At 43.7% G+C, this 19,368-nt stretch overlaps 1 long non-coding RNA gene across 1 annotated transcript; it reads right to left on the bottom strand.

Annotated features, from left to right (window-relative positions):
- Positions 1–17,930: 17,930 nt before the first annotated feature.
- Positions 17,931–18,183, bottom strand: LOC117190886. The gene is made up of 2 exons (XR_004473866.1): positions 18,145–18,183; positions 17,931–18,067 (listed from the first exon to the last, which is right to left on the bottom strand). It is a non-coding gene; the product is annotated as an uncharacterized LOC117190886 (long non-coding RNA).
- Between the last annotated feature and the right edge of the window lie 1,185 nt (positions 18,184–19,368).

Here is a 19,368-nt window from a genome sequence, read left to right on the forward strand (position 1 = left end):
TACAGTACTTGCGAACCACTAGCTACCTTCTCTGCTCCACGCCTTTCTCCTTGTCCAGATGATGTCCACCGCCAACGATCCTGCCTATTGCACGTTGCTGACCATCTACCAAGTCTTACGTTGCCTTCAGATTGGGTACTGGGTCTCTTTATCGCCGTCTCTGCTGTTTACGCCGTTCCTCTCTATTCCTCTGCTTTTACAGTTACTGACTGCTGCGTCTCGTTTCCACGCACTCACCACTGCCTTGTCAATTTTCTCGTCGTCTTCTTGCTGCAGACTTTTTGTGTTGACCAGCTGCCTTTTTCGCCGTACAGTACTTGCGAATCACTAGCTACCTTCTCTGCTCCACGCCTTTCTCCTTGTCTAGATGATGCTCACCGCCAACGATCCTGCCTATTGCACGTTGCTGACCATCCACCAAGTCTTACGTTGCCTTCAGATTGGGTACTGGGTCTCTTTATCGCCGTCTCTGCTGCTTACGCCGTTCCTCTTGATTTGGTTTGCTTCGGTTTTTCTTCTCCTTTTTACCGTAGCTGCATGCCGCCGTCTTGCTCACTCTCGCGTTGCTTTGCCAATTGCCTTTTGTTTGAATTTTCGCGCAGCAGAGTTTTTGCAGATTTCTTCCAGAATGTTGCAAACAACGCCACCACAATTCACCGAGTTCTCGCAATATTTGTAAAACACAACTTTAGTTTGATGACTTTCCGTTTGTAATCGTTCAAATCCCGGTTGAGCCCCCAAAAATTGTGGCCTCGGATTTTCCGTAGTTGTACTTTAGTCCAGGACGCCAGGTTTTATTATAATTAGTCTTTATTTATGATTATTATTTAAGATTAGTTATGATTACAACGGTCGCTGTGCTTTAAGTATATTTTGATTAATACAGATATTTGCGCTCGTAATTTGCGTGTGGCTGAGTGAGACTTTGGCACCGAATTAAATGGCGTCGATCGTTGAGGCTGTGTTCTCTCCTCTCTTTGTTCGACGGCCGCTTCTAGTCTCTCTCTCTGTTACTTCCTCTGTTATCTCTACAGACTCTATTGCTCTCCCACCAAATCCCACATTCATTGAAGGATACGCAGTCATAGCCAGGCCATTGTCGGATTTGTTGAGAAAGGATTCTAAGCTCGAGTTCAAGAAGTTGCAGCGATTAGCATTCGAGCAATTGAAAGCCGCTCTCACTAGGAAACCAGTTTTACGATTGTACAATCCTAAATTATCTACGGAGATACACACGGATGCTTCTAAGTTAGGTTTTGGGGCTGTCTTGTTACAAAAGGATCCAGAAGATGGTCAGCTGCACCCAGTGATGTATATGAGTAAGAAAACAAAGCCATGTGAGGAAAACTATCATTCATACGAACTTGAAGTGCTAGCAGTAATAGGAGCATTGACTAAATGGCGTGTGTATGTTCTCGGACTGAAATTTAAAATCATTACGGACTGTAACGCGTTTGCCATGACGATGAAAAAGAAAGACGTTCCATTAAGAGTAGCTAGGTGGGCAATGTATCTGCAGGACTACGATTACGAAATAGAACATCGTTCAGGATCGAAGATGCGACACGTAGACGCTCTCAGTCGAGTTGCTTGTTACGTATTAACAGAGAGTGTTATGCACAGGCTTAGGGATGCGCAGTGTGCAGATGAATGGACAAGAGTGGTCAAAATTCTGGTGGAAAAGCAGGGATACGAGGATTATTATATGGCAAACCAAATCTTATTCAAAGATCCAAACCGAGAGTTAATAGTTGTTCCATCTCAAATGGAAACCGAAATAATACAGATCGCCCACAGGCAGCGACATTTTTCGGTGAAGAAAACACAGGATCTGGTAGAGAAATCTTACTTTATCCCTTAACTAAGAAATAAAGTAGAAAGAGTGGTAGGCGGTTGCGTGCAGTGTATCTTAGTTAATACAAAAGCGGGCAGGCAAGAAGGGTACCTAACTCCCATTGACAAGGGTGATAAACCATTAGTTACCTATCACTTAGACCACGTCGGGCCGATGGAGATTACAAAGAAAAGATATAATCACATTTTGGTAGTTGTTGATGCATTTTCAAAATTCGTTTGGTTGTACCCCACACTAGTGTTGGGTAAACATTGCTCATTTTGGTGAACATATTCACTTGTTCTTTTTTAGTAAGTGAGTCAACTCACTCATATTGCTCACTTGCTCACTTGCTCTCTTAGATTGCTCACTCACTTGTTCACTTGCTCAGTTGCTCACTTGCTCAGTTGCTGACTTGCTCAGTTGTTCACTATTCATGCACAGAACCCTAAGCACCACAGACTTTTACACAAATAAAATACATATATAAAATAATCATAGGAATTCTTATACTAACATAAAAATAAGGAGATCCTTTCATAGGAATTCTTATACTAACATAAAAATAAGGAGATCGTTTCATAGGAATTCTTATACTAACTTAAAAATAAGGAGATCCTTTCATAGGAATTCTTATACTAACATAAAAATAAGGAGATCCTTTCATAGGAATTCTTATACTAACTTATAAAAGTGGTGATCCTTTCATAGGAATTCTTATACTTTTCGTTTTCTTCATTTTAGCCCTATTTTAGCGGGAAGCACTCCATCAATGACATCCCAGTCTTCTGGTGACAAAATTAAATCTGTGCTTGTTGACAGAGCTGCCACGACTGCCTCCTTCAGGATAGACAGCCGTTCAAACATATTGTACGTTGAGTTCCAACGTGTTGGCACATCCTGTGTTAGTTTGAGGTCAGCCAACTTAAGCAGCGCTTGCATATCTTTAAGCTTTTTAAAGCCTGATGAGCTGCGATGAAAATATTCGCTTATAGCTTTAGCTTTTCTGCGCACACTGCTCATTTTATCTAGAGCTTTTTGGACAATTAGATTTAGGGTATGAGCAAAACACCGTATATGACTCCAATTGCCGGTTCTAATAGCAAGAGCAATGTTGTGTGCATTATCGGATGCTATTGCTGCGACTTTGTTTTTGAGATCCCATTCAGTCACAATTTTTTCCAAAAAGCTGCACAGATTCGCAGCAGTGGGCGACGCTTCAAAGGCCTGACAAGCAATTGTATAGGAGGTCAGCATCGTTGATTCCTCATCGATATACTAACTTATAGCATTTCCGTGTAGGCATGCCACGCCGTTGTCTGTAAATCCGCCAACGGTGGCTCCGGAGTTCTTTACACCGAGCAATGTGCTTCCTTCGAGCACCCAACTCCCCAACAGCATCAATCCCATCCCTGCAGTTTCTGTGGCCGTCACTTCTGACGCGGTGAGTGCTCCTAGTGCGGGTGTGCTGGTTGCTGACGACGTCTTGCCAATTCCTGCTCCAATTCCTGCTCCAATTCCTGCTGCAATTCCTACTCCAATTCCTGCTACAGCCATTGCTGCCAATTCCTCTGCCCTTGTACCGAGATCTCTTTTAGGTGTGGCTCCACCATCTCGATCTCGCTCGGGACTTCAACTTAAAGCAGTGGTCCCTCGGAAAGCAATATTTGTTTCTCGTCTTATTCCTGAGGCTACAACGGAGGATGTTAAACAACATCTTGCCACTAAACTTAACACTTCGCCTGTTGATATAGTTGTGACTAAATTTTCATTTAAACATAAGCGCAACATATCATCATTTAAAATTCTTCTCCCTGATTCTTTACTATCCTGTTCTCTAGAACCGTCAATATGGCCTGAGCATACAATTGTGCATGAGTTCCTTCTCAAAGATTCGAACTCGAATCCAAGAATTACCGAACATGCTCCAAAAAACTAATGTACTATTTTTCCATGCACTATCAGAACGTTCGCAGTTTGCTGGGAAAGTTGCGTCAAATTCATACTAATAGCGCGTCCTTTGATTTCGATGCCATCGCGTTTACCGAAACCTGGCTTAACTCCTCTGTCAATGATCACGAAATTTTCATTGATAGTTACACTATTTATAGAATGGACCGCCCATCTTTTGCAGGTGGGGTTCTGATTGCAGTTAAATCTGTTTTCTCATCTGAGTTATTCCCATTCAATAACATTCATGGAATTGAATTTGTTGCAGTCAAAGTTCGTGTTGGCTCCGCATTTTTCTATTTAACCTGCTCTTACATTCCTCCCAGGTCTGATGCTGAGCTTTACTTACACCACCTTTCAGCAATTAATAATGTTGTTTCTACATTAGGGTGCAATGATCGAATTATTGTCATGGGGGACTTTAACCTCCCATTTCTTTCTTGGCTGCCTTGTAATGACGCTAACCTGTTGTTTCCCAATTGCCATAATGACTTTATCAATGGGCTAACGGATATTTCCCTTGTCCAAATTAATGCCGTTAAAAACATTAGGGACAGACTTCTTGACCTCGTTTTTGTTAACGATGGTTCTCTTACTACTGTATCTAGAGCAAGCCCAATATCTCTCCCTGAAGATCCTTACCATCCAACTTTGTTGATATCACTGGAGTGTACACAATCTGGAGGTGCTGACAGTTCCATGGCTCCTTGTCACATAAAGTGTTTTCGCAAAACAAACTTTATTGATTTAGATCTACATCTCTCGCGTGTTGATTGGTCGTTTCTTTATTCATTACCGAACATAGATGCAACTGTTAACTCGTTTTATAGTTCTATTTACTCCGCCCTTAATACGTTTGTTCCAGATATCACTGTACCTGTATCGTCCAAGCCTCCCTGGTTCTCCAAGTATTTGTCATACTTAAAAAATAATAAATCCCGGCTCTATAAAAAGTACCAGAAGTCGGGCTCCACGTTGGCCTTAGCTCTATACTCCTCCGCTCGCTCTCTGTTCCTTGCCGTCAATAGTCAGTGTTATAATCATTACCTTTCACAATGTAGTAGTAATTTTCGTAGTGATCCTAAAAAATTCTATTCGTTCGTTAATTCTAAGCGCAAGTCAAACGTTTTTCCTCCGTCCCTTCATTACCAGAACAAAACAGAAGCTTCTGCTGTTGGTATTGCAAATTTATTCGCTAACTTTTTCCAAACAACGTACTCGTCTCATATTTACAACGCATCCACTCCGTATCCGTACCAGCTACCTCAAGCTAACAGTATTTTTCTGCCCTTTTTCGAGGAAAGCGTTGTTCTTGAAGGTTTGTCATCTATGGACATATCGTTTTCTGCGGGTCCAGATAAGGTACCAAGTTGCATCTTAAAACACTGTGCCCAGTCCCTTTGCAAGCCCTTGACCTTTCTCTTCAACCTCTCCTTGGAACAGTCTTGTCTCCCAGTAATTTGGAATGAGTCCTACATCATTCCGCTTCACAAAAAAGGTTCAAGATCAAACATTGAAAACTATCGTGGTATCGCAAAGCTTTCCGCCATCCCGAAGCTTCTTGAGTTCCTGGTCACCCGGCAACTGCAACATCTTTGTTGCAGCTTGATATCTCCGTCGCAACACGGTTTTTTCAGACATCGTTCAACATCGACTAACCTTCTTGAGTTTTCTAACCTAATCCACCGTGGTTTTCAAATTGGTTTGCAGACGGATGTAGTTTTTACGGACTTCAGCAAGGCATTCGATTCTGTGAACCATGCTCTGCTTATTCAAAAGCTCTCCTTATTAGGGTTCCCAACGAATCTTCTAGATTGGATTTTGTCCTATCTCTCTAACCGTACTCAACGTGTTTTGTTTTCTAACGTGTTGTCAAATACTGTTAATGTTACTTCAGGTGTGCCACAGGGAAGTCATCTGGGCCCGCTTCTGTTTATTTTATTTGTGAACGACCTTCCTCAAGTTATAACATACTCTACTACACTAATGTATGCTGATGATGTCAAAATCTGTCTTTCTTACTCTGATTGGTATTTGCACACACGCCTTCAACTTGATCTAAGTGAACTACTATTGTGGTGTTCAACTAATCTTCTTTTTCTGAACCTTTCCAAATGCAAACTTATGACATTTTACCGTCGCGCTCCTCATTTTGTCTCATATGTTCTAGGAAATCATGTCCTTGAGCGAATTTCGAGTTCAAATGACCTCGGAGTCCTTTTTGATCATAAGATGTGTTTCAACACCCATATAGCTGCAACTGTAAATAAAGCTAAGGGTGTTTTAGCGTTCATCAAGCGTTGGTCCAAGGAGTTTGACGACCCGTACGTTACGAAACAATTGTACATCTCGTTAGTACGTCCTATATTGGAGTATTGTTCTTGTGTGTGGAGCCCGCAGTATAAAGAGCAGCAGGCTGTTATTGAATCCGTGCAAAAGCAATTTTTAATTTTTGCCCTTCGGAACTTTAACTGGGACTCGGGTAGAATCTTGCCACCCTACCGGTCTAGGCTAAATCTTATTGACCTGACGTCGTTGCACCATCGCAGAATATGCAATGGCGTAATGTTCGTGCACAAGCTCCTTCTTGGGACTGTTGACTCCCAAACTCTCTTGGGTCAGATTGACTTGGCCGTTCCATCCAGACCTACCCGTACTTTTAGGCCTATCCGTCTACCCATATGTAGGTCTAATTATGCTGATCATGAACCTTTTAGGGTTTTATGCCATAATTATAACTCCCTCTGTCTAACCCTATCCCCTGAACTGTCTCTTAAACTAATTGCATGCAATATTTATAATCATTTAAATTTAGCTAACTTTTAACTTATCTTTTTCTGCCTTTAGTAACTAAGTACCATTATTAACAGATAATTTGTTAATTTAATAAATAAATAAAAAAAAAAAAATAAAATGTACTGTGACAGCCAGATAACTTTCGTTGGTTATAGATGTCCAACCGTCTGTAGTTAAGCACACCGCTGTGGCCGCACGTAGTTCTTCTATTATCGTCCCAGTGTACTCGTCACGAATTTTGGGAATCAAGGAGCTGGTTAATGTTTTCCCCGTCGGAAGCTTATAGTTTGGGGCGTGCGACACATCGTGAATAAATTTTTTAAATTCTGGTTCTTCGACCAAGCGCAAGGCGTGATGACCCTTGGCGATCATCCGTACAAGTTGCAGATCAATCTGCTGCGCTTTGCTCGCTGGTACAGGCCTTTCAGCAAAGCTTGTTATTTTTGGTTGCGCACTTTGCACAAAAATCGGGCCATCGGTGTTTTGCCGGATAACGGGCTCCATAGACGCCGGGTGCTTGCTCTTTAAATGGCGGCTTAAGTTGCTTTGAGATTGCAACTCAAAATAGATTTGCAATACTTGCACTTGGCTTCCTGGCGTCCAACTTCCTCGAAATGGTTCCAAATCTCACTATACTTCCGAATAAGCGACATAGTGAATTTTTCAAAATTGTAAACAGCTTTGCCCGTAATATAAAAAGTGTGAAGTAAACGCAAATATGAGCAAAGCTGCCAGATCGCAAAATGCCCTTTGAGGAGCAAAATTGCGCAAAAAGTGAGTAGAGAACAAGTGAGTAAAAATGAACAAGTGAGTAAAAATGAACAAGTGAACAACAAAGAACAAGTGAACAAAAAAGAACAAGTGAACAAAAAAGAACAACTTGGAAGGAACATGTTCAGTTGCTCACTTAAGTGAACAACTCTTTTTTGTTCACTCACTCATGAGCAACACAACACTACCCCACACGTAGTACCGGAGTAGAGGAGGTGCTGAACTGTTTAGAAAGGCAAGCAGTATCATTTGGTAACCCATTCAGAATTTTCACTGATCGTGGCGCAGCTTTCACATCGCACTTATTCAAAGAGTACTGTGACAAGCAGAAGATACAACATTTGTTAATAGTGTAACCTGGGCCTGGTTCCCTTGAACTAGGATCAGGTAAACTTATAAACTAGTATTTGAATAAATGTGCAATGGTAAAGATTAAAATTTAAAGATAGAATATAAATGTTGATTCTTACGGGCTACGAAACGGTAAGGCAATTTGGTCGGAACACCCATAGACAATTTCTTCCATGCCCAAATGATTGTAATTAAACACCTAGTAAATAAACTCACTTTTACTGCGGATCCACCGTCGAAAGCGCTTTCTGATGGTTGCTGCAAAACTGTGGTTAATATGATATTTTGGGTTCGGGTGTATTGTTATTGCATTTCGGTTATAAACATATGGGTTTTTGTTATTTTTTTTGTTTTAATCTGTGCATGGAAGGTTATCTATTTATGGATTTGTTTTAGTTTCATATTCACTCTTCCTCTTGCCCTTCTTTTCCTACTCTATGCTCCCTCACTGCTGTTCTGCATTTCTTTTTTATGTATATATATGTAAACTTAAATAGCTGTTCTGCTGCTCGGTACTATTCTGCTTACTCTTATGTTAACTTATGTTACTTCACTCGGCTTATCGCCAGCCCCTTCGGCTCCGTTGCTGGCGAGCGTTTTTATAGCTCGCTCGCTCTCCTATTGGGCTCTGCCTTTGCTGCTTGCGTGTTCTCTCTCTCCCCCGCTTTCACTCTCTGCCTATGCGCGCATCACCTTTGGCTCCGCTCGCCCTCTTTATTTTTTTGGGGCATTACCCTTGCAGCTCTGAGTATTGAACTCCAACAACACACTAACTCTTTCCTTCCCTATGTACTGCGGATCTTAATTGGGCCTTGTTAACTGTATTTGCCATACGGCACGTTTAGGTAGGATTTGCGCTATTTTCCTCCTTTTTCTCCATTCGTATTTCGCCGGTGCTGAACTTTCCGCTATCGCGGATTATCGACCGTCCCGCTTGGTGGCCGCCGCCTCACCGACGTCGATCCGGCTGCCCGCGAAGGTCGAGCCTCTCTGAATTTTTTCTGCGTCTCTGCTCCCTCGCTCTGTGCTGCAACGGATCAGCTGCTTGGAGCGCCGCTGCTTCGCCAGCCCAAATTGCTAGGCGCCAAATCTAGTGCAGGGAGAAAGAACCGTCTAACGTATTCGGCCCCGAAAGATCTGTGGTATCCCACTTTTTGTTCCTCTTACCCGTCAATCTTGGCCCCAGTGGCCGACCTAGCTTCAGTTATCGTAGTCCCGCGACTTTTGCTTTGCTGCTGCTGGATACCACTCGCGCTTTGACAATATTCTTTTCTTGACTTTGGAACTTTTTCATTAATGATTTTTGCTGAGCCTGTTCGGGGCGATGTTGGTCGCTCGACATCCAAATTCCAAAAGGAAGATGGACACGCTCCCATCCACTATGAGACCGGTCGGATCCGCTGGATGACGTTCGAATGTCATCGCTTTCTCCTCTTTCTCTTCACCTGCCATCAGCGTTAACTCACCCCAGAGGGAGCCAACCTTTCAGAGCACCGTTTAAGAGCCCCTGACTCCAAAACCCCCTGTAGCAGCGAGACTATGGCTGCCCATACAACGCCGTTGGCGGTCAATTTAGTATACGCCCTCAGCTACAAGCCTCTTACAAAATCCCCCCTGCCAAAGTCAGACTTGGGGATATTGCCTGCCTTGAGGAATCCACAAGGCTGACTGGCTTGTAGCTACACTTGCCGGATATCCTTCCCGTGGTACCTTCCGATGAGCTTTCCTTGCAGATCTTCCAGCTCATAAATCGAGTTCCCCACTTTCCGTCTAACTCGCGCCTTAAGAAACATTGGCCCTAGCTTAGCGTTGTAGCCGGCTTGAAAATTGCTTTGTTTAAAATTTCGCCGTAGCACTTCCTGCCCCACCTGGTACGATACTTCCTGTGCCTTCAGGTCATAATGCCGTCGATTTCGCTCCCATTGCTTCCGCATCACTTCACACGCTCTCTTTCTGACGATATCCAATGAATCCTCACGTGTGAAGGTCGCTGCCTTGTCCTCTAACATCCCCAATTTCCTCAGCAAAGAATACGTTGCGCCTGAAGACACCATCTGCTGGCCGAAAACCATATAGTAGGGCGTGGATCCTAACCCTGAGTGAACCGCCGACCTCAACGCACAGCATATTTTGCTAAGACTCTCATCCCAGTCTTTCTGGTCACTGCGAATATACGACCGAATGGCAGCGATGACCGAACGGTTGACTCGCTCCGAAGCATTGGCTTGGGGAGCGTGGACAGCTGTTAGCGTGTGCGTTATTCGATGCCTTCTGAGCAGGCCTTGAAACTTCTCGGATCGAAATTGCGATCCGTTGTCAGATAGAATTCCCTCTGGAACTCCGAAGTATGGAATAACTCCTCCTCTAAATACCTCAGCACAACATCCGCATTTAATTTTTTTACAGCCTTGAGGAAAACAAATTTCGAATAATGGTCCAGGACAATAAAAATTCCTATATTTCCACTGCGAGACCTAGGATACGGACCTAAGAAATCAATATAGAGACGCTGGAAGAACCTTTGCGACTCGGCCGCTTTTCCCATCGGTGGACGTAACGGAGCGTTTGGAGCTTTTGACATTTTACATTGCTCGCAGGCTGCCACGTAGTCTTTTACGTCATTGACGAGTCCGGGCCAGAAATAATAACGCCGAATCCGCTCGAGTGTCTTGTGGACTCCACCATGCGAAGCCAGCGGATCATCGTGTGCTCTCTTAAGCACTTCTTTGACCATCCCCCTGGGTACCCACAACTTCCAAACAAACGCGTCGTTAAGGATGTCTCCTTTTACATGCTCGGATCGCCGATAGATCAGAGAATCAACTATTTTAAGGTCGGGGAGTTGAGCCATATTGATCTTAATTCCCTCCATCAGTTCCAAATATTCTCCCGATTTGAAATGAGCTGACTCAATGTCCACAAGCAAGCCATTGCTGAAATCCACTGCAGCCACTTGGTCATATGGGACCCTGGACAAGGCATCCGGAACAACATTCAGCTTCCCTCTTCTGTGTTGGATACTGAACCGGAAACCTTGCAGTTTTAAAGCCCATCTCGCTAACCTCGAATTCAAATCACTTTGAGACATGAGCCATTTCAGCGATGCGTGATCCGTAATTACAGTGAGCTCCTGAACCTCTACATAGGCTCTGAATCTTTTTATGCTCACCAGAGCAGCGAGACATTCCTGCTCTGTAACCGTATAGTTTCTTTGGGCTTTGTTAAGCTTCTTCGAAACAAAGGCTATCGGCAGTTCTTCCCCTTCGACTGACTTCTGTACCAGTACTCCGCCTACCCCGCTTTTACTGGCGTCGCAATGTATAAAAATGGTTTGCTGAAGTCCGGACTTTGCAAGACCGGAGCACTGCAAAGCATGCCCTTTAACCGCTCAAAAGCTTCCTTGCCTTCTTTTTGCTTCGGCTTTAATAGGTCGGTCAACGGGGCGGATACAGACGCAAAGTTGTTTGTGAATTTTCGATACCACCCTCCAATCCCAGAAAGCTTCTCAACGCTTTCAACGACGTCGGCAATGGAAAATCCGAAATAGCCGAGACTTTTTCGGGGTCAGTCCGAATACCACCCTCTCCTATTATATGCCCTAGGTATCCCACAGAGCGCACACAGAATTTTCTTTTCTCGATATTTAAGGTCAAGCCAGCTTCCCGAATCCGCGAGGCCACGGTGTCCAAAACGAGTAAATGTCTCTCAAACGTATCTGACACCAGCAATAAGTCGTCCAAATAAACGAAGACTTCGTTTCTAAGCGACGCAGGAATGACTTTATCCATTAAGCGTGTCATGGTTTGAGAGGCATTACAGAGACCAAACGGCATGACTTTATAATGATACAAGGGCCTCCCTGGAACCGTGAATGCAGTTTTACACCTAGATGCCGGATCCAAGGGGATCTGCCAATATGCATCCTTCAGGTCGAGACTACTTATGAACACTGCCTTCGGTTAACGGCTGAGAATGCCTTCTATTTGGGGAAGGGGGTACGCATCTTTTTCCGTAACCTCATTCACTTTTCTGCTGTCCAAACAAACTCTGACTTTTCCCGGTTTCCGGACAAGTACTACTGGCGAGGACGAAGGACTCTCAGATTCTTCAATCACTCCTAGTTGAAGCATCCTGTCAATCTCAGTGTACAATAACTTCTCAATTGCCGGGGAAACTGGAAAATGACGCTGCTTAACGGGCTTCGCGTTTCCAGTGTCTATTGAGTGTGACAACACCGAAGTTTTCCCGAGACCCGATGTCGCAAATGATGGAAAACGTTGGACCATTCCCTGCAATTTCAATTCCTGAATGTCTGTCAGAACGTGCTGCTCTGTGGCGGCTGATATTTCCGCCACCTCTAAGGGTGGGGGCAAAAGATCCAACGACATCCAAAAATCAATTCCTAAATAAACATCCTGACTTAACGAAGGGATTATGTATATATCTAATTCTTTACTTATACCTTTATACTCTATACTAGTCCTAAATTTACCAACTATTTTCTGATGACTTCCATCAGCGGTGCATGCCTTGGACAGCACCTTTTTAAACGGCTTCCTGCTGATAATATATTCTTTGGCCAGTTTCCCTCCGATGCAAGTCAGAGCAGCTCCTGTATCGAGCAAACCCACTCGCTTATTATCCAGAAGACCAACTTCAGCATAAGGGCGTTTGTCCCCTTTGTTTCTTCTAATGCTATTTATGTACTTTGTTGGACAGAATTTCGCTGCCGTTGCAAAGGAAGTTCTTGTACCGAAAAGTAAAAACGCAACCATTCATATGTAAGGTTTATTTGTGACTAATAAATGCTCTGCTCGCAGGCAGATAGAGACCGAACGAAAGGGAGAACAAAAAGGGAGATAAGAGAACGTCGCTTCGTTACGTCATTCACTCATACATACGTCTACATACTCATATGTCTGTCAATACATGCGTGCATTGTTAGAGATGGTCATTCTTCAACATACTTTACTGACTCCCAGAATTTTTTTAACCGCCGACTGCTGCGAGAACTTGTCTTTCCTTTGTCGCCAAAGCTCGGAAACCCAATCTTCCTAATATTTTCCAGCTTAGTATGCCAAAAATACTCTGGCTGACCAGCCGAAAGGGAGTGTGTCATTTCCCGCTCCCCACCACTGCTATATATCCTCACTCCTTTGTCGCCGCTTGCCGGTTGGGAACACTGGTCAGTGGACGAGATGCTGCAGTGCTCCTTTGCGCGTTTTTTTGGCATCGCGCACATGAAGGTTTATAGGCATTAGGAATACCGCATCCATAGCAAAAAATTTTCCTTTTTGCCGCGCAGTCTTGATACCTATGCCCCTCCTTCCTGCAATTCCAGCATACGAGAGCAAAAGCGCCTATCTCATCCTCTACCTCTCCTTCAGAAAATTCTACGGCATCATCGATGTTCGCTTCCTCCCAGAGCTCTGATATCTGCTTCTTAAAGACCGATGGTTTCTGATAACCATGATTCTTACGGACTTCTTCTAAAAAGCATTCCCTTTTCCTGCATATATCCCTCAAGGTTTCCATCGAATCTACCCATATGTTAAGAATTTCATGCTGAATTTCCGGACGTAAATTACGCCTCACAATTTCAATCAGCGTCTTCTCACTAAGAGGCTGGTCGAGTCTATCAGTTAGCTTTAGGATGGCATCGTAGAAACTTTCGAACGTTTCTTTTTCCCTCTGTTTTCTATCCCTTATCATTTGGCGGATATCCACATCCGTTCTGGAGTCTCGGAATTGCTTCCTCAACGCAGCACAAAGCTCCTGCCAACGAACTACTCCTACCGACTTGTGATATCGCCAAAAGAAATCAGATGCCTTGCCATCAAATAGCGAATTCGCATTACCACACAGAAGTGAGAAATTTCCCTCTAACGTCTGATGAGTAAGGGCCTCAGCTCTATAGATAAAGCTATCGATTCCTATTGTATCGGTGGTTCCTGAAAATCTTAATTTCCAGTTCGACATTATGTGGCCTACTTTGTCTGGTCTTTGGGCCAATTCTGAACCTACCGATCGGGCGCTGGTAGCACGCGGAGGTAACCCCGGATCTGGTTGCTGCCCATTGATTACTAGTAGCTGCTCCAAAGAAGTATTCCTGCTAGTATTTGGATTTGGCGTTTGTCTTTGCTGCTCCATATTATTTATGTGAGCTTCTACATTGGTTTGAATGAGATTCGCCATTTGTTCTGTCAACTGAGTTAACAGCTCGTTCTGCATAGCCTTGACAGCGGCTGCAATTTCGGCAGACGTCTGGCTCATCTCGACGATGGACGGGTTCTCGCTCGCACTTAGCTCTTCACTTCTCGTTTCGGCCAAATCTGATAAGCTATCTGCTCTTGGGATTGGTACGAGTCTAGATTGCTGCCTCGTTAACACAGATGTGCTAGCTGGATTTGTAATGGTTTGAGCTATGCAAACCGAATCACAAGTTGGGCAAGTTGTTTTAACAGTGAAATGCGTTTTTATACATGCCTTATGAAACGGATGCCCGCACTTCGTTTTATAATTTTCCCCAGTTCCCAACTCGGACTTGCATAAGCTGCATTCTATGCTTCGAGGAGGCACCCCTTTTCGTGGCGATCTATCCAGACCCATATAACTATTTAATTTCTTCCCAGAATTAATTACATCATATTGCGGAATAACCCCCCAATAAATGTATCAAATCTATTTATGTAGCCTGTATAATGAATGTACATATGTGTTAGGTATTATATTAATATCTATATACGGTCACACCATCCAAGGGAGATAGAATAAAAGAGAATCTTGAAGAGAACGCGTGCTTAAGTCTGAGTGTCAATACACTACAATATGTATGTGAGTATATATAAAAAAAAAATATAACAAAAATAAGATATAAAAAAAATTATAAAAAAAATATAGAAGAAAATATAAAAATGCTTCTATAAAACAAATATATAAAGAAATTTAATTCTTTGAAATTATACCATCAAAAGAAAAGAATGATCTCCCGACTCCCAATAGCTCCCTGCAGAAGCTGCACACCAATTGTCCGCTTTTTTTGGTAACGTCTAATAGCAAATTTATGAAACTGACCAACACAAATGAATCGTGGACAGGAGGCATTTCATGACAAAAAATCTCTCCTTGTTTCCAACTCGACTCAATTTCTCGATCACAAACAAATAGAAGAACTGCCATGTTTCCGGTCCAGTCCATCTGCCGTGGTCAGAGATTCATCCCTAAGGTTGAATCAACTTAATTTCCAATCGTCAGAATGGCTTTTCAACAAAAACATCAAAACAAATAAAAGATAAAGTTAAGTGAAAACTATCGCTAGGTAAATGTGGTCAGAAGGCAACTGCTCGCAGCCGACCCATTCTGAATTCCTATGCATTCTATCCCAGTCGTCCCTTCACTTGTTGAAAATATAGAAATCCCGCTCGAACCCACATCTCACTGGACAGGTTATCGCCTCTGAGGCTAATTTGCCTGCATTCCAAGTTTTTGTAATGGTTCCATGCTCGCAGAAAACTTTGTAGTGAAACAGATATTTGCCATCAAAGCTATACGCTAACCAGCGTAAACTTTACGGACAGCTACCCTACGCTATTCACTCAGACAATACAAGGTTGTAAATAAGACAGATGGGAAAGAAGACAATTGTGGTCAATGTAATGTGTGAGTCCTCCTGGTATTAATTAATCGGAGTCAATCCGATGTACAAAACAAGGTGGCCCCACGTTGGGCGCCAAAAATAAAGATCTTCTTAATTATTACTGTAATGGGTAACGAGTACTTGGGCGAGATGGTATTACTCGGCTATGACCGGCACGTATTGTTTCCGGCTGCTGGCTCGTCGGCAAGGGGGTGGAGTTGTTTTATTGTCATAGTCCGAGGCCCTTTACTTTCTTTATTTTAAATTTAACGTGCAAGAAAAAACAAGCCATACACTTCACCGGACAGAGTTCACTACAAATGACCACATAACACGGACGATTACCTAAAAGACAGACGGACGATCCTCAGCTGTTTCGAGGACCCCTTGCCCACCCTACCTTGGTCATGCCATTCCATACATCTATCTGTCGGCCATGACCCCTTGGTGTGCCGACACGCGCTACAGGGGCTTGGAAGGGGAGATCATAAGAAGGGTTTAGTTAAACATTATAATGATATTTATTGGAACTAAATTAAACATAAAAATACGGGGTATATGTTCCCTCCCATAGGCTACCTGGGCCTGGTTCCCTTGAACTAGGATCAGGTAAACTTATAAACTAGTACTTGAATAAATGTGCAATGGTAAAGATACAAATTTAAAGATAGAATATAAATGTTGATTCTTACGGGCTACGAAACGGTAAGGCAATTTGGTCGGAACATCCATAGACAATTTCTTCCATGCCCAAATGATTGTAATTAAACACCTAGTAAATAAACTCACTTTTACTGCGGATCCACCGTCGAAAGCGCTTTCTGATGGTTGCTGCAAAACTGGTTAATATGATATTTTGGGTTCGGGTGTATTGTTATTGCATTTCGGTTATAAACATATGGGTTTTTGTTATTTTTATACCCGATACTCAAAATGAGTATTGGGGTATATTAGATTTGTGGTAAAAGTGGATGTGTGTAACGTCCAGAAGGAACGACCCCATAAAGTTTATATATTCTTGATCAGCATCAATAGCCGAGTCGATTGGGCCCTGTCTGTCTATCTGTCTGTCTGTCCGTCTGTCCGTCTGTCCGTCCGTCCGTCTGTCCATCTGTCCGTCCCCTTCAACGCCTAGTGCTCAAAGACTATAAGAGCAACGATGTTTTGGATCCAGACTTCACTGCTACAAAAATATTTCAAAACTTCGCCCCGCCCACTTCCGCCCCCACAAAGGACGAAAATCTGTGGTATCCACAATTTTAAAGATATGAGAAAACCAAAAACGTAGAATTGTAGAGAATGACCATATCTTTAAGACTGCGTGATCTGAATTGGATCGTATTATTATTATAGCCAGCATCAAGAAAACAATTTCATTTTTTCTCGCCCTGTCTCTCTCTAACACACACGTAGCATAGGCGGCTTTGCTTAGAGTAAAACATTAGCGCCTAGATCTCAGAGACTATAAAAGCTAGAGGAACCAAATTTGGTATCCACACTCCTAATATATCGGACCGAGACGAGTTTGTTTCAAAATTTCGCCACACCCCCTTCCGCCCCCGCAAAGGACGAAAATCTGGGGATATTTAAAAATCTCAGAGACTATTAGGGCTAGAGTAACCAAATTTGGTATCCGCACTTCTGTTAGATCTTACTATAAAACGTGTATCTCAAAATTTCGCCCCACCCCCTTCCGCTCACACAAAGAACGAAAATCTGTTGCATCCACAATATTGCACATTCGAGAAAACTAAAAACGCAGAATCATAGATAATGACCATATCTATCAGATTGCTGAATCTGGATCAGCGCTACGCAGCGCCCGACGTCACGCTCAGACTGATTTTCTGTCTCTCTCGCACGCACTCTTTGTCGTGTCGTTCAATATTAGCGGCGTCTGCCGGAGGAGAGCCATACTGACTAAGTATCGGGTATAACTGTAGAGTTGCGGTGTCCGCAGCAACTCACAACGTTCCCCCTCGTTTTTGTTTTGATCTGTGCATGGATGGTTATCTATTTATGGATTTGTTTTAGTTTCATATTCACTCTTCCTCTTGCCCTTCTTTTCCTACTCTATGCTCCCTCACTGCTGTTCTGCATTTCTTTTTTATGTATATATATGTAAACTTAAATAGCTGTTCTGCTGCTCGGTACTATTCTGCTTTCTCTTATGTTAACTTATGTTACTTCACTCGGCTTATCGCCAGCCCCCTTCGGCTCCGTTGCTGGCGAGCGTTTTTATAGCTCGCTCGCTCTCCTATTGGGCTCTGCCTTTGCTGCTTGCGTGTTCTCTCTCTCCCCCGCTTTCACTCTCTGCCTATGCGCGCATCACCTTTGGCTCCGCTCGCCCTCTTTATTTTTTTGGGGCATTACCCTTGCAGCTCTGAGTATTGAACTCCAACAACACACTAACTCTTTCCTTCCCTATGTACTGCGGATCTTAATTGGGCCTTGTTAACTGTATTTGCCATACGGCACGTTTAGGTAGGATTTGCGCTATTTTCCTCCTTTTTCTCAGTTCGTATTTCGCCGGTGCTGAACTTTCCGCTATCGCGGATTATCGACCGTCCCGCTTTGTGGCCGCCGCCTCACCGACGTCGATCCGGCTGCCCGCGAAGGTCGAGCCTCTCTGAATTTTTTCTGCGTCTCTGCTCCCTCGCTCTGTGCTGCGACGGATCAGCTGCTTGGAGCGCCGCTGCTTCGCCAGCCCAAATTGCTAGGCGCCAAATCTAGTGCAGGGAGACAGAACCGTCTAACGTATTCGGCCCCGAAAGATCTGTGGTATCCCACTTTTTGTTCCTCTTACCCGTCAATCTTGGCCCCAGTGGCCGACCTAGCTTCAGTTACCGTAGTCCCGCGACTTTTGCTTTGCTGCTGCTGGATACCACTCGCGCTTTGACAATATTCTTTTCTTGACTTTGGAACTTTTTCATTAATGATTTTTGCTGAGTCTGTTCGGGGCGATGTTGGTCGCTCGACATCTAAATTCCAAAAGGAACATGGACACGCTCCCATCCACTATGAGACCGGTCGGATCCGCTGGATGACGTTCGAATGTCATCGCTTTCTCCTCTTTCTCTTCACCTGCCATCAGCGTTAACTCACCCCCAGAGGGAGCCAACCTTTCAGAGCACCGTTTAAGAGCCCCTGACTCCAAAACCCCCTGTAGCAGCGAGACTATGGCTGCCCATACAACGCCGTTGGCGGTCAATTTAGTTTACGCCCTCAGCTACAAGCCTCTTACAATAGCTACAGGCGTACCTAGAGGCAATGGACAGGTCGAGAGAATGCACAAAATAGTAGTACCGATGCTGTCAAAGATGAGCTTAGAAAATCCAGGAAATTGGTATAGGCACGTGGGTAGAGTGCAACAGATAATTAACAATGTCGAACCTAGGAGTACCAAAGTCGCCCCATTTAAACTCCTAACAGGAGTAGACATGCGTATAACTGACATAGCTGAATTGAGAGAATTGGTACAGCAGTCTCTCATAGGTGAGCTAGACGAAGATCGTGAGCAGTTAAGGAATGAGGCTATTGACAATATTCAGTCGTTGCAGGAAGAAAATAAGCGATCCTTCGATAAAAAGAGAAAGGATGAAAAGCCGTACAAGATCAATGACTTAGTTGCAATCAGGCGGACCCAATATGGTGTTGGATTGAAGTTGAGGGGAAAGTTTCTAGGGCCCTATAAGGTGGTCAAGATTCACAAGCACGGCCGGTATGATGTAGAAAGAGTGGGTGAAGGAGAAGGCCCTTTTAAAACATCTACGGTGGCCGAATTTATGAAGGAGTTCGGGGCGAACTCTATGTCAGGAAAGCCGAATGTGGGATTTGGTGGGAGAGCAACAGAGTCTGTAGAGATAACAGAGGAAGTAACAGAGAGAGAGACTAGAAGCGGCCGTCGAACAAAGAGAGAAGGGAACACAGCCTCAACGATCGACGCCATTTAATTCGGTGCCAAAGTCTCACTCAGCCACACGCAAATTACGAGCGCAAATATCTGTATTAATCAAAATATACTTAAAGC

This window comes from Drosophila miranda, assembly GCF_003369915.1.
Source record: "Drosophila miranda strain MSH22 chromosome Y unlocalized genomic scaffold, D.miranda_PacBio2.1 Contig_Y1_pilon, whole genome shotgun sequence".
Classification (NCBI taxonomy): Eukaryota; Metazoa; Arthropoda; class Insecta; order Diptera; family Drosophilidae; genus Drosophila; species Drosophila miranda.